The following is a 14743-nucleotide window of genomic DNA, read 5'->3' as shown; positions in this document are numbered from 1 at the left end:
GTGTGTATGTGTGTGTGGTTTATGTAAGTGTGTATGGTATGTATATATGTTTATGTATGTGTGTGTATGGTTTATGTGTGTATGTGTGTTATGTACGTGTATTTATGTATGTGTGTGAGTGCATGTGTGTGTGGTTTTTATGTATGTGTGTATGTGTGTATGTGTGTGTGGTGTGCGTATGTGTGTGTGTTATGTATGTGTGTATGTGTGTTTTATGTATGTGTGTGTGGTTTATGTATGTTTGTGTGGTATGTATATATGTTTATGTATGTGTGTGGTATGTATGTATGTGTATGGTTTATGTATGTATGTGTGGTATGTACATGTATTTATGTGTGTATGTGAGTACATGTGTGTGTGGTTTTTATGTATGTGTGTATGTGTGTGTGGTGTGTGTATGTATATGTGGTATGTATGTAGTGTATATATGTGTATATGTGGTATGTATATGTGTATATGGAATATATGTGTGCATATGTGTGTGTTAGGCATGCTTCTGTGAGATATATATGTGTGTGAGTGGTATGTATGTGTATGAGTGATATGTATGTGTGTGAGGGGGTATGTATGTATGTGTGTGTGGTATGTTTGTGTGTGCACTGGCCACAGGGTAACACAGGACATCCTTCCTTGGCCCCCTTCCATCATGCTTGTTGAAGTAGGGCTTTCACTGTCCTGAGCCACACTACGTAGACCCAGAGATATCCCTCTTGCTCCCACCAGTGCTGGAATGAGGAGTGCGCAGCCACCACAGGCAGGTTTTTCTATAGATTCTTGGAAATTGAACACTGGTCCTTATGCTTGCAAGGCGAGCACTGCATCAGCTGAAATGTATTACCAGCAATGGGAGCTGTGCAAACGACACGTGATTGCTGCTTGAAGATGTGTGCGTGTATGTGTGTGTGCGTGCATGCATGCGTGCGTGTGCGCGCTTGCTTGTATGTATGTATGTATGTATGTATGCATGTATGTATGTATATTCTACTGGGGGCAGTGCCAAAGTTCAGGGTCATCAGCCTGAGTTCTGTGCTCAGGGCAGTTCTGTTTGTAGAAGGGATTTTTCTCTCCCTCTCCAGTTTCAACCGTTCCTGCTTGCCCGCCTCAGTATAGACTGAGATGCTTGTTCCTTCCTCCTTCGCCTGTCAGTTCTTATCCGCCCCTGAAGGTTAGCCTCGTTTGTTATCAGCACCTCCCACATCCTCCATTAAGTCTCCAGCTTGGGTTTCTGTTTACCTGCTGGGGCTTAGTCCTGACCATTGAGCTCCCCTTCCCTATTCCTTTCTGAACCCGCCCAAACACAATAGTTCCCATCCAAGCCTACTGCCGCTGCTCTGTGTGTAGCCTTGGGCCTCCGGTTGCTGGCCAGTCAGCGCTGACGTAGCTACAGAGGTCCAATAACGAATAATCTGGGTATCTCATACCACTGCCTAATCGTCTTGGGTATTTTGTTAAGAAAATGGCAGGCAGCCTGTGAAATGTATATTTTTATTTCAAAAACACCTTTGCAGCACTGAGCTCCGTGAGTTCAGAGAGACCAATGCCACACTCAGGTGCTCTTGTCAGTCCTTGTCAAACTTGATTGTTGCAAAGTTCAGAGGGATTCTACAGAGTGCAGGTCTTTGGATCTGCTGCTTCAAGAGTCTATTTTTGTCTGGCATAGGGTGTATGTGCTTTTTAAAAATATGCAGTCATTCAAGATTTACTTTAGTTCATGTGAATGAGTGTTTTGCATCCGTCTGTCTGGGCATCATATGTATACGTGGTCAGAAGAAGACTTCACATCCCTGAAACTGACTGCAAGCTGCAGCACGAGTGCTGGGAATCAAACTTGAATTCTCAACCTGTGGGTCTCGACCCCTCCAGGGGTCACATATCAGACAGCCTGCATATCAGAAATTTACATTACAATTCAGAACAGCATCCTAATTACAGTTCCGACAACATAGCAACAAAAATTTTATGGTTGGGGGTCATCACAACATTAAAGGGTTGCAGTAGTAGGAAGGTTAAAAGCCACTGCTCTACAAGAATGAGTGGCCTCAATCTCTGAGCCATCTCTCCAGCCTTGTGTCTGCCTCTTGAGAATGTGTTGTTTCCTCGAACGACCTAATGCAGCACCACAAACTTGAGGTCTGAAAGCCACGGGACGCTTTCTTTTACAGTTTTCGGAGCAAGAAGTCTGAAAGGAACATGTCAGCAAAGACTCGCTTTCCCCGCGGTGTAAAGGAGACTCTGGTTTCCCCTCTTCTGGATCCTGAGCACTTGGTATTTTCTTTCTTAGCCACTGGCATCAGCAACGTTTTAGGGGAGGTGACGTCTCCCAGCCAACAGCAAGTCTCTGAATGAGTAAACAGACACAAAGTCACAGGCACAAGGTTCTCTTCTTTTAGTTCATTCACGATTTTGTGTATTAGAAGTTGGAAAAAATACTGCACCCATAACACACACACACACACACACACACACACACACACACACACACACCCCCCACACCACCACCACCACACTGGTTTTGTTTCCAATCACACTTTAACAATGAGATTATGCTTACTATTATTATTATTATTATTATTATTATTATTACTATTATTATTATTATTATTATTATTATTATTATTATTATTATTACTTCTCTTCCAGTTCTTTAGTTGCTCTTCTCACTGTGATTCAAACCAGAGGCTTTAACCAAGGAGCTGCACTAATACGGGTTCTTTCTACAAAAGTGCGGACAGCTCAGTTTCGAGTCAACTATCTGCTTTGTCCACAAAAACCCTTTCTCCTTGTCGGATGTTCATTTCCTGTGTCCCTAATCCTCCAACTATCAGTTACAAATCCTTTCCTTGGTGTCTCTCCTGGGACAAGACACAGTTTACCTTCTGTAAATCCTCCACTTCCTCCTCCAAGGCGAGTCCAGGTCCTAGGATGCGCTCCAGAAGCTATGACCCCCAGATGACCTCCAAGTCAGGGATTCTAGCCCACAGCTCCCTTCCCTCAGTTAACTCCACACTCAGACCTGTTGTTGGTAGCAAAGCTCTAGCCAAATCCACCTCTGAACTGTTCCTCTCTCCTGCCCTGGCCTCCCGGCAGTGATACATCCTTCTCTTAGAGATCTCAGGCCCTGTCAACAGCAGGGATGAGTCTCACATGATGTGGATGGAGCCAGAGACATGAATCCAGAGTATGTACTGTAAACGAACCTCCCTCCAGGGGTGGTGCGTGCGTGCATGCGTGTGTGCATGCGTGCGTGCGTGTGTGTGTGTGCATGTGTGCGTGCGTGTGTGTGTGTGTGTGCGTGTGTGCATGCGTGTGTGCGTGCATGCGTATGTGCATGCGTGCGTGTGTGTGAGCATGCCCACACTTGTGGGTCCAGACCAGATGTTGAAGTTGGCGAATGTCAACTACCCTCTTCCACATGCCTACGTGTTATACACAAGCTGAGAATCTGAACACAGGTCCTTCACGGGAAGTAATTTACCCACTGAGCCAGCTCCCCAGCCCTGAACCATAAACCATTTGCATGAATTCAGAAGCTATCATCCTCTTGCTGCTTCTGTATGATGTCTGTTCAACAGGCTTCACCTTGGGCAAGTAAACCCTGACATTACAACAGTATTGGCTGGTTCCAGTGGGGTCCAAAAGCTCTGACCCTGGCTGATTCAAATTACTAATGTGACACCCTAACGTGGGAGTTGGATAAAGGAAGTATGAGGCTTTTCCGCTGAACGTTTTCCCAAGAAAAAACAACCTCAAAAACATAAACAATGGTGGACCGTTCTACACTAACTCTGAAGCAACTGTACAGTTGTTGTTGACGTTGTTGTTGTCATTGTTGCTGCTGCTGTTGTTGTTGTTCATGTTTTGTTTTTTTTTTTGTTTTTTTTTTCACTTACGTTTATGTGGTAAAAGATCTTCCCAGCAATTCTCTTCAACTCTGTGGTGAATGCTTCACCGACTCCTGTCACATGAGATGACAGGATTAAGCTGGCTCTCCTTGCACAGCCACACCTTTAATTTCCACCTTCCTCGTCTATCCCCAAGTCTAAAGCACGCTTACTCGGCCATTTAACAAATACCTGGGGTTGGCTACTTTTTTCTCTCTTGATAATTTTACTGATGTTCACTTGGCCTATAATAAACCACACGCGCGATTTGATTAGCTTTGACATCTGTATACACCGATGAAACCATCGCTATAGTCAAAATACAAAAGGTCCACCCTGCCCCTAAAGTTCCCCTTGCCCCAGACCACACCCGTCTTCTTTCAGTCACTATATATTAACTTTCATTTTCCATATATTTTGTACCTCTGCATGTAGCGTGCTGTATGTAGCCAAAAGTATATATGTAGTTATTTTTAATAGGCCTGTGTGTAAGTATCAGGTTCTAAACTGAAAATGTGAACAGTAATTTCCAGAAGCTTACATAACAGCTACAGTATAAAAATGATTGGAGCAGACCCTGAAACAAGATTCTTAAGATTCATGACTTGGAGAGTGTTCTGGGTGTGTGTGTGTGTGTGTGTGTGTGTGTGTGTGTGTGTGTGTGTGTGTGTGTGTGTGTGTTGTGTTCATGCATGTACATAGGGGTACATACATATATGTACAGGTATGTAGAGGCCAGAGGTCAACCTTGGATGTTGCTCCTTGCAAGTTTTCCACCTCATTCTTTGCGATGGACCCTCCCTGACCTGGGACTTGCTATTTTGTTAGCTAGTTGGAGAACAGACTCCAGAAATCTGCCTGTGTCCTCTTCCCCAAGTTCTGGCTGGGCCTGCAGGCAGGCACTGCCACATTCACCTTCTTAATGGGAGTTCTGAGAGTAGAATTCAGTTCATGTTTACACGGCGAACAGTCGCCCTCGGAACTATCTGCCCTTCCTTTCGTCTCTCTCCCTCTTTTTCCCTCCATCTGTCTTATGGTTTTTATTTACTCATTTATTCATACTTTCAAAAATATTCAACTGTTTTTGAGTGGCCTGTGTCTGGGACTGAAGTATACTGAAATTCCATGAGGGAAGAAATCAGGTGAATTCTGTTTATCAGCATGGTCCAAGCATAATGTTAGCTATCTAGAAATTACTTAATAGGTATCGAATGATCGAAGCACTTAACTCTTGGTTTTCTTGAACACAAGGAAGCTGTTCTGGGAGGGCATGTGTGGACATGAAGAAGGAAGTGGGAAAACCTAAGAACAGAAGAGATTGGTCTAGAATGCCTAAGGTGGGGCCCTTTAACCCCTGTACCAGACACAGGGTCCACATTCCTCTTCCCTAGAGGCTGAATGTTGGCTCTAGGGTCCATCACCATCTACCTCAACTCTAGGACCCCATGTATTCAGACAAGGCAACTGGAGCCCAGCGTGCTCAAAGTCATGAACAGAGGTAACAGAAATATCAACCTCCAGACTCCTACTCACAGCTGTCACCTCGATCTCCCATTGTCAGAGGCAGCAGTGATGCAGAGTGGGGACAGGGCTGGAGCTGGGGTGGAGGGGAGAGCACAGGCATTGGCTAGGTACAGCCACGGAAAGGAATCTAGCTTTACAACTGTCCTGTTCACTACTTCTAATCAGATAGCCAATGCTTCCAGACCTCTCTCCCCATCAATGAAACTAGGACCAAAAAGGGATCTTGAGAGAATAAAGGGAATATTGCATGCAACACACCTACCTCAGTTTAGTATTTAGCTGAAAGTCCGTTGGTTTCCTTTTTCGCCTGCAGTTTCAACAGCTCATGGGAACGAGGTAAAGTAGTGCCTGTCTTCCGGGTCCCATGAACAGCCTAACTAGGACTCTCTCTAATCGTCGTACTGTTTAATGTGCTAGCAGCAGGCTTGACATTTACAGGCTTTAGCTGTTTCAGCATAGCACCCATGCCGCATTTTGCTAACACATCAAGCTCCTGCCACCGTGTTCCTAGTGCACTCATTCCTGTAGGTGCCTGAGAGGAGTGGAAAAATCAGCTGCAGATTGGATAGAAAGCTACCCATGACAGTTGTAATTCACATAATCTATATCCACTTTCCCAAAGAGCTGGAGCCTTTTAAAAGTCAGATTATAACACGACACCTCCTGACACATATGTCTAGTGGGTCTATCCCTTTTAAGGCTATTTTTTTTCTAATGGCAGATATTAGGGCCCCATTAAACTCAGCTATACTGATCTCAGAGTCATAGGCATTAAAATCATGTGCTGGGTGAACGGGGGCGTGGAGAAGGAGACTAATCTCTTTTCCATCTTGTTCCAGGCACCGTATTGTCTTCGTGTGAGAGACACACATCTTCTTCTAGTTAAGGACCTCAAGTTTCACTGACGTATAACAAGGAATACATCACTTACACAGAATCTAAAATGCTATGGCCAAGAGGCTCTGGATGTCCCCAAGTTCCAATATATGGCAAGTTTGATTCTTTCTCCTGTAATTATCCAGAAATACATACAACCTAGAATTCTATAATGACGCTGAGATCCTCAAGACAGTGTTTCCATTTCTGAGTTCAACATGGTTACCATTTTGTTACCATTGTGCAGAGGCAAAGAAAGCCAAGGCACCTTCTACTTCTACTTCCTCTTCTTCCTCCTCCTTCCTTCTCTTCTTTTGTTCTTGTTCTTGTCCTTGTCATTGTTGTTGTGTCATTCTCCTCCTCCTTCACAGAATCCAGAAATGCCACACATGATCACCACTCACATCCCTAAAGGGCAGTGATTTGAAGAACATAGACACATTTTCTCTGTATAACAATCATAGCATAAATGGTTCGACATCTCCACAGTGCCAGGAGCTAGCTTCTTCTCCCTTCGTCATCCACAGGCATCACCGTCATCTGCATGGCACACAGCAGTATCCTCTCCTATGGGTCCTCACTGCAGCCAATACCTGAGGGGAAAAAGGGGGGCAGTCTTTTTCTTGTTGCAAGTAGAACCTCACAGCTGTTCATGCCCTTCTGTTTCTGACCCATTCACTAGCCAGGCGTTAATGACACAGCTAAAGCTTGCTATAAAGATAGATGAGAAATGCGTCCAGCCCAAACTGGATGACTCCAGTACTCAAGGAAGAAGAGATAAGGGAAAATAACTCTCTGTCATAGAAACCCATTGTTGGGCTTTGTGCAAGGAAGCGACATAATGTGACTTATCTTTCAGAAGTCACCGTGGGTACTGAATGGGCAGGGAGAGCGGTAACAACAGGCGCTTCATTGCATTAGTCACAGCTAACACAGTGAGATGTAGTTAGACTCAAGATCTGTTTTTCGAAATTCCTCAGCAGGACTTTTAAGGAGCCAGACCCAGTCTGTGACAAAGAAAGCCTCTCTGGGTGAATGGCCTCTCCAAGTCCCTCACAGTTCCATGGAAACCGTGACATCCTTTAGATCCCCTGCTTTGTGGCAGTCACACCATTGCACCACCCTGAAATCTCTTCCTGGAACTTACGTTCATCCAACATGATCTTGTTTAATTTCTATTGGCTTAATTACTTTCTGCCTCTTTAACTAAGAGGCATGTTTTATGGGGTGGAAACTTCCTGTCCTCTTCACTATTCTAGTCTTGGCAGGTTCAACAGCGTTTGACACCTGGGGATATGAGGAGCAGAAGCCAACTTTATTTAATATTTGTCGAATCCATGAAAATGTTGAGAGAGTTGAGTTACCAGGCATGGCGGTGCCTATCTGTAATCCTAGCATTTTAAAGGCTGAGGCAGGAGGATCAAGAGTACAAATCTAGCCTCTGCTATAAAAGGAGTTTGAGGTCAGCCTGGGCTACATGAACAAATAAGCAAACAAACAAAACAAATAAAATAATGTTTCTAAAGATAACAGAATAAAATTAAATAACAGAATAAAAAAAAAGAGATTGTCAGGATTCTACACAATACAGGGTCTTAGACATTTTTTAAAAATGGTTAAATATTGACCAAGATTGTCACATATATTTGTGGCACTTTTCATCTAAAGACCTACAAGCACCCTATTAGAAGAGGAGAAAAGACCAGATGTGCTGTTTCTAGAGATTTAAAGGAAACTAAGTGTGAGCCCAGAGTCAGTCAAATTATCTTTCAATGTTGGAAATGCTCCACTCCTCTTGTCGTATATTCCTAGGGCCACTGAGCATGGGCAGGGTGCCTGATGCTGAAATCTGTATGTGTGATGCTGGTCTGTATCCGTGCTACCAGGGAAGGCTAAAATGTATCAAACGTAAAATAAAATCTGAACATTTTAACTAATGGTGGTCATAAGTGAAGTGTAAATGCTATTAATTCTTGGAAGGGAGGCTACACAATGCAAAGATATAATAGGATATAAGTTTGGCTGCTTTTCCTGTGCGTGGTTCGGCTACAAAGTATCTACCAAAGATTCCTGTGCTAAGGGTTCAATCCTCAGTGAAAGCCTCAGAAGTCTGGCTTTAGAGAAATTTGGCTTGCGTTATTTGGTTTTATTATTAGTGATTTCAGGTTGACCAAAGCTAGAATCACCTGGGAGATAGGCCTCTGGGCACACCTGTGGGAGTTTCTTGATTACTGTATTGATATGGAAATTACCCGTCTTAATTGTGCAGCGGACTGGTCTCTGAGCGGAGGATTCATCTTTCCCTGTTTTCTGAGTGCTGATTTGATGTGAACTGTGAACTAAAATAAACCCTTTTTCTTTTAAACACACATGCACGCACTCACACACGCACGCACGCTCACATTTTATATAGAAAATGGTGCAGTGGAAGAAGGAGGCATGCCATGAAAGAGTCACTTGTCCCCAGCCCTGCCATTCCCCTTTCTTGCTGTCAGGTGAGCAACTTTACTGTACCGTATACTACTGACTATGATGTCAAGACTTACCTCAGCATCGCATTGATAAAGTCAAGTGTCACTCCCACTCTGGAGATAGGCTTCCGGGAGCCAGGAGCAGCTCATTTAATTGGGAGGGGGGGACCTTGTAAAACTTTGGGGGTGAGTAGGGGCTATAGGGGTGAGTATATAGCATTGGTTAGAGCCAGGGGGCTGGGGATGGCCCATTTGCATAAGGAGGAATTCCATGTGTTTGGTAGACATAACCGAAATTTAACCTGGCTGCCACTTTGTGACTTCCTCTGGTATGGGGAAAGGTGAGAGGCTCAGGACTGCTTGCTCAGGGACATGCAGGCACTAGGCAGGGTAGGGAAGGAGTGGTCCCATTTCATTTCCGGGGTTGGGCACACTGGATCCCACTCCTGCTCTGGGATGATCCTCCCTCCGGGTTCCATGCTTCTAGCCAAGGACCTTGGGCTGAACCCTTTGAAATCATAACCAAACCATGGGCATTTGAAATAGTTTATTTAGGGTCCTCTGGCTCAGCGATGAGATGTCGACTAACGCACGCAGATGTCAAATTCACAGTAATGTGAACAAGCTAGACGTTGATTTCGTGGTAGTCTGAATACAATCATTTGCTCTACAGCTGTTACCTCTGCTTTGAAAAACCTCTTCCTGGAGGGATGGAGAGATTTAGAAGGTTCATGAAACTCACGAGAGCCTTAAAATAATCTGTGAACCCCACCCCCAAACCTTGAGCCTTCAGTAGATTTCAAATGAAATCGAATTGTAATCCAAGGCCATTCTAAAGTTTGATCCCAGTGCAAATGTCGCATGCATGCTAAAATTTTGCACCTCATCTATGGAGAGGCATAGACATCGGAGTTGGTACTCTATGTACAAAAAGGCAGTGAAGAACTTTCCAAATTTCACTGGATTCCTTCTAAATTCGTCTCATTAAGAGGAAACGGAAGCCAAAGCAAACAGGGCTTCTGTGTACCTGCCTGAGTTTTGTAAGACTCTTCTGATAATGATTTGAGTCATTTGAGGATATCTAGCATGTGTTGGGCATTTTATCTACAACATCCTTCCTCTGAGTCTCATGACAACCTTGCCACGGAGTCTGGTGACGGCCAATCTGCAGGTAAGCTCCATGATGCTCAGACATCGAAAGGGAAGAGGAACGATGGGCATGAAGTAGACACAGCCAGAGGGAGCTGGAGCTCAACTCTGTTGCCTCTGACACCAAAATGTCGGCTTGCTCTACTGCTCCAATAGCTGGGTGTCTGGAGAAAATAAGTAATTGTTTCTCAGTACTTTAAAGAGTATTTTCTCTTCTTCTCTCCTTCGGCGTTATATTTTGGATTCCTTACATAGTGACCAAGATATGATTCTGATGGAATTGAAAGAGAGAATCCGTTAGATTTACAGTTTCAGCAAACAAATACAATTTCCTTGAGTCAACTTTCCGAGAGGGCTGAAGGGATTGAGCCTCCTGTTGTTTCAGTGTTGTAATCCCAGAATGCACCGTGGTGACTCAACAAGGAGCACTGGTTTCAGACACCGCTCCCATCTCTTATGAAGGACAAACTTTTGCTTTCGCTGTTGCTTAGAATAGGTAAGCTCTGTATCACACGTGGTTTCAGAGATGCTGGCCCTGTTTGCAGCAGCAGAACAACACTTTCCTAATTGCTTCAGTTTATGTCTTACAACCAGCCAAGCTCCTACTGTGTACCTTAGGACAAAAGGTGTGTTGTCCCTCTGTTGTTGGCAGTGCTGGGGTTTGAACCTAGGACCTTGCATACTCCAAGTAAATGCTCTCTAGTCAAGCAATAGTTCCAGCCCCGAGTGGTTTGGCCGTCTTGAGTACAGATGTATCTTTCTGTTAATGTGAACTGTTCTGGGCAAGAGGAGATGTTTTAGAATCACTGAGTGAAGGGAGATTGAAATGACCTAATGAAAATGGAGAAGTGATGGTTTAGACACAAACTCCCAGCTCTGGGGTGGTGGTGGGCAGCATCGTATTTATAGATCTCTCCACAATACAGCCCCTTCACCTGATTCACTGATTCTCAACTTGTTTTTCTCTTTAGGAGTGGAGACACAGCAGCTGTATCTAGCAAATATCACAAGTGATTTTGATGTACATCCTCGGTTAAGGCCCTCTGAGACTGAGCGTTCCTTTTCTGGGAGGTATCCATGGTACACTGGCTAGCAATAAGAAATTACTCCCCTTGACTGGCTGGCTTCCATTACAAGTAATTTTCCTTCCTTTTCTCATTTCAGCAAAGTAGAGAATTATACAGTGAAATATAGTGAGAATCTGGGTTTCCTTAAAAACTCAGAAATATTATAAGAACATGTTTTCATTTTAGTCCCAGGTGTGGGCTATGGGGCTGCTTCAGATTGTCCACAGAAACTAACCGTGATTTGCCTCCTATTCTAGCAGGGGCCTGACTTTTGCCAGCTGTAGATAGTTTCCGCCACAGCGTGCCATTTGGAATTTTGGGGACTGTTCAGAGGATACATAAATGTTAGAGTCCCAAAGGGCAGGGTGGGTTGTTGTTGTTTGTGGTTGTTTGTGGTTTATTAATTAGCTGTGTGCAAAGAAGAGACAACAGCAAGAAGAAATTATGATATCCTGACATCCTGATGGGAAAACATCAGACTTGCTCCAAGGATCTGGATGCCCCTAATCAACAGGAAGTAGTCTAATGGTAACAATCGCCCCTTTCCAACCCCTGACTTTACTCAAGGAGTCCTTTCCTTTCCTCTCTATTCATTTTTCTCTTATCTAGGGTTAGGGGGTTGAAAGGCTGGTAGAAAAGGGGTTGAAGAAAGAAAAATCCACAAAATCTCAAAGCCCAGCTACAGCAGCAGATCAACAAGGATTTCATTCTCAGAGACCCACATCACAGTCTCCTCACATAGGGGGGGCTTCTTGGACACTTGCATGCTGGGAGAGGGTTTGGGGAATAATACACGAGGCCGTTATTAACGAAAGCTCAGCTGAGTAAACAAAGTGCTTTCTTTTCATTCAATAATATGATAAATAAGTCAACACTGGAAACCATGAGTTCCTATGGCTTATGGCTTCATTTCACACGAGGAGAGACTGAGACCAAAGCGGAAGGGTTTTCTGGGTCGCACAGGTTGTCCTTACAAAGCACTCAATTCAATAGCCAGTCTCCAGACGCAAACCAAGCTCTTCTTCCTTTCGGGAATGCTACTTTACTGAACTTAGAAACGACACACAGAGAGCTGTTTAACCATGCTCAGAACAGAGATCCCACTGCTCAATAAAACACCAGCAGTCTGATCAAGAAGTGTTAAGGCAGAAGGGACAAGAAGGAATTATCCCAAGACAAGTTCTACAGCGTTCGCACAGCAACAATCGAAGAGTAAGACACCAAGGTGTCTTTTCCATTTGCTCTCCTGACACTAACAGGAATTGCTCTTTGAGGAAACATTTAGTGTTTGTAGGCCGGCCAAAACTTCACGTGCTGCTTGTTTTTCTTTCTGGATCTATTCTCAGATGAGGCCTTTCTAAGCTCAATCTCCCTTCTGTCTCCAAACCCTAAACAAAAAGTAGAGAAGGTAGTTAAGATATGGTCTATGTCTGATGACAAACAATACACCTTATATTCTTAATATCTTGCTAGATGTTGCAGGCTAAAACGTGTCATTCAATGTATATGGTCAAGTCTTTGCAACATTTGCATGACAATATTCCCAGGGAGATATCTACTGAGCCCCAGACAGGGAATTAATGGCGGACCAATCTAAGGATACTGTGAATGTCCATTTTGACAAACCAATGAGTTTTAGGAGGGTTATATACAGGAATATGTATGAGGGTTACTTACAGAAATGACTCGCACACAGCTGGATCACCAAGGACCACCTCAGCATGGGTGACACTCCATGAAAGCTGGAAAACTTGCAGGCACGTCAACAGGTTGGAGAGTGTCTTTCCAGACAGCTCAGTTGGTCTGAGCCTTTTTCAGGAGGCTCGGCTGATCTCTATTTCTTCTAGGTAGTTCTTCCCCACAGCTTGGCTGCTCTGGGAGTGTCTCTCTGCAGTCCTTGCTGCTCATCTGTGGTTGAGAAAGGAGGGGCCTTGTAAATCTGTTGAGTTTCGGTGACTTCCCGTCACTTTGTTCTAACAGCCCCAGGGAAATATGGGTGCACTGTACATTGCCTTCCTCCACATGGAATCCCTTCACTCTATTTCATTCACTCTATCGTGCTCGTGCTCAGAAAGAAAAGGCCAGTATCCATATTCAGTTAAGACGTAGACCAGGGCGTGGCATCTGGGTGACTTTGTGGGCAATTAACAACAACAAAAAGAGTCCTACAGATGGAAGCGATACACAGCATGTGTGTGGCTCAACCGACAGAAACGTCTGTCAGTGGAATCTGAGGGAGGTGTGTCCTCTCCACCACTGCTTATTAGGTCAGTGGTTGAGTTGTCCTCCCCTCCCCCAGAGTAGGAAAATAACATAAAGAACTCTCCATGCTTCTGTGTCCTCACTCAAGGAGAAGGGATAGTGTTAAAGGAAGTCCCGGAACACTGCTGCCTGAGGCAGCCATCGTAAATGAAGCAGCAGCAGCAGCAGTAGCGGCCCTCACTATTCACTGAACACCACCGTGCGCACCAGCCTTTTCTAAGAACGGTTGCCGCACTCCTTCCAAATCCTCCTCTGAGGAGCGATGATGTGTGAAGAAAGATGGGAGTCATGGAAACAGCTTAATGGTCCACCGACAGGTGAAGGGATAGGAAAGATGTGGTCGGAACATCTGGTAGAGTAACTCAGTAACGTTTAACAAGAAGGAAATCCTTCCATGATGCGATGAAACTTGATAACGTTATACTCAATGAAATAAGTTACTCCCAGGAAGACACGTACTGCCTGCTCCACATCTACAGAGCATCTATGACTGTATAGAATCTGACACTGTTGCTTGGAGTTGGAGAAGGGAAATGAGGAGCTGGTAATTGATGAACATGAAGGTTTAGGTAAGTGAGGTAAGTAATCACCAGAGAGCCGTCTTAGAAGCCTATGCAAAAGTAACACGCTGTAAAACTTAAATTTTATATAACATGAATTTTATGTCAAGGGTCAGTTTTATTTTTTGACAATTAAAAAAATAAAAGCAATAAAAGAAAAAATCTAGAAAGAAAGAAAGAAAGAAAGAAAGAAAGAAAGAAAGAAAGAAAGAGCGAGCAGTGGGCATTACCCTGACATAGTGACTCAGTCTAAAGCAACCCTTGCATCTGAGGTAGATTCCCCCATCCCCTCAGAAAGCACACGATGGATGGATATACAAGATGTAGAATTGATATTAGGAAAGTAACCACAATGTGCACTACAGCCTGAAGCTGCTCCCGTTTTCCTTAATGGTGTGGGATGATGCTGGCTTCTTCCGGTAGCATTGCCTTCTTCTGTCACAAAGGTCTCTTTGTGTAGCACTGGCTATCCTGGGAGTCACTCTGTAGACCAGGCTGGCCTTGAACTCACCAAGATCTGCCTCCCCTTTGTCCACTACTGGGATTAAAGGTGTGTGCCCCAAATGTTCTTCGGATGTCATTTATTATCACTTTGTACAGGTACCGATGTAGATTAGTACGGGAAGCGTGCCTGGATTTGGAGATCACCAGATGTGTGTGCGGCCTTCTTCCTGTACGTGACAGTCGCCTCTCTAGCCAAATGGCCCAGATTGTATCTGCTGTAGCATCCCTAACGTTTACAGTGAAGAGTTAGAACAAGTCTGGGGTGTCCTCAGAGTGATTCTGTGCTGAAGGCTTGACTGATAACCTGAGGTACGGTTAGCAAGTACTGGAAAGCAGTCAGGCCTCGGGTGTGTGTCCTTGAAGGGCTCTGGGAAACCGTATTCTTCCCTTTGCTTTCCAAAGTTAAGTCCTAACCCTAAACAACTGTGTGAGGTGGGCAGTGTTCCCCT

The sequence above is a fragment of the Rattus rattus genome, chromosome 9 (assembly GCF_011064425.1).
Source record: "Rattus rattus isolate New Zealand chromosome 9, Rrattus_CSIRO_v1, whole genome shotgun sequence".
NCBI classification, from domain to species: Eukaryota; Metazoa; Chordata; class Mammalia; order Rodentia; family Muridae; genus Rattus; species Rattus rattus.
This window is presented reverse-complemented; position numbering follows the sequence as displayed.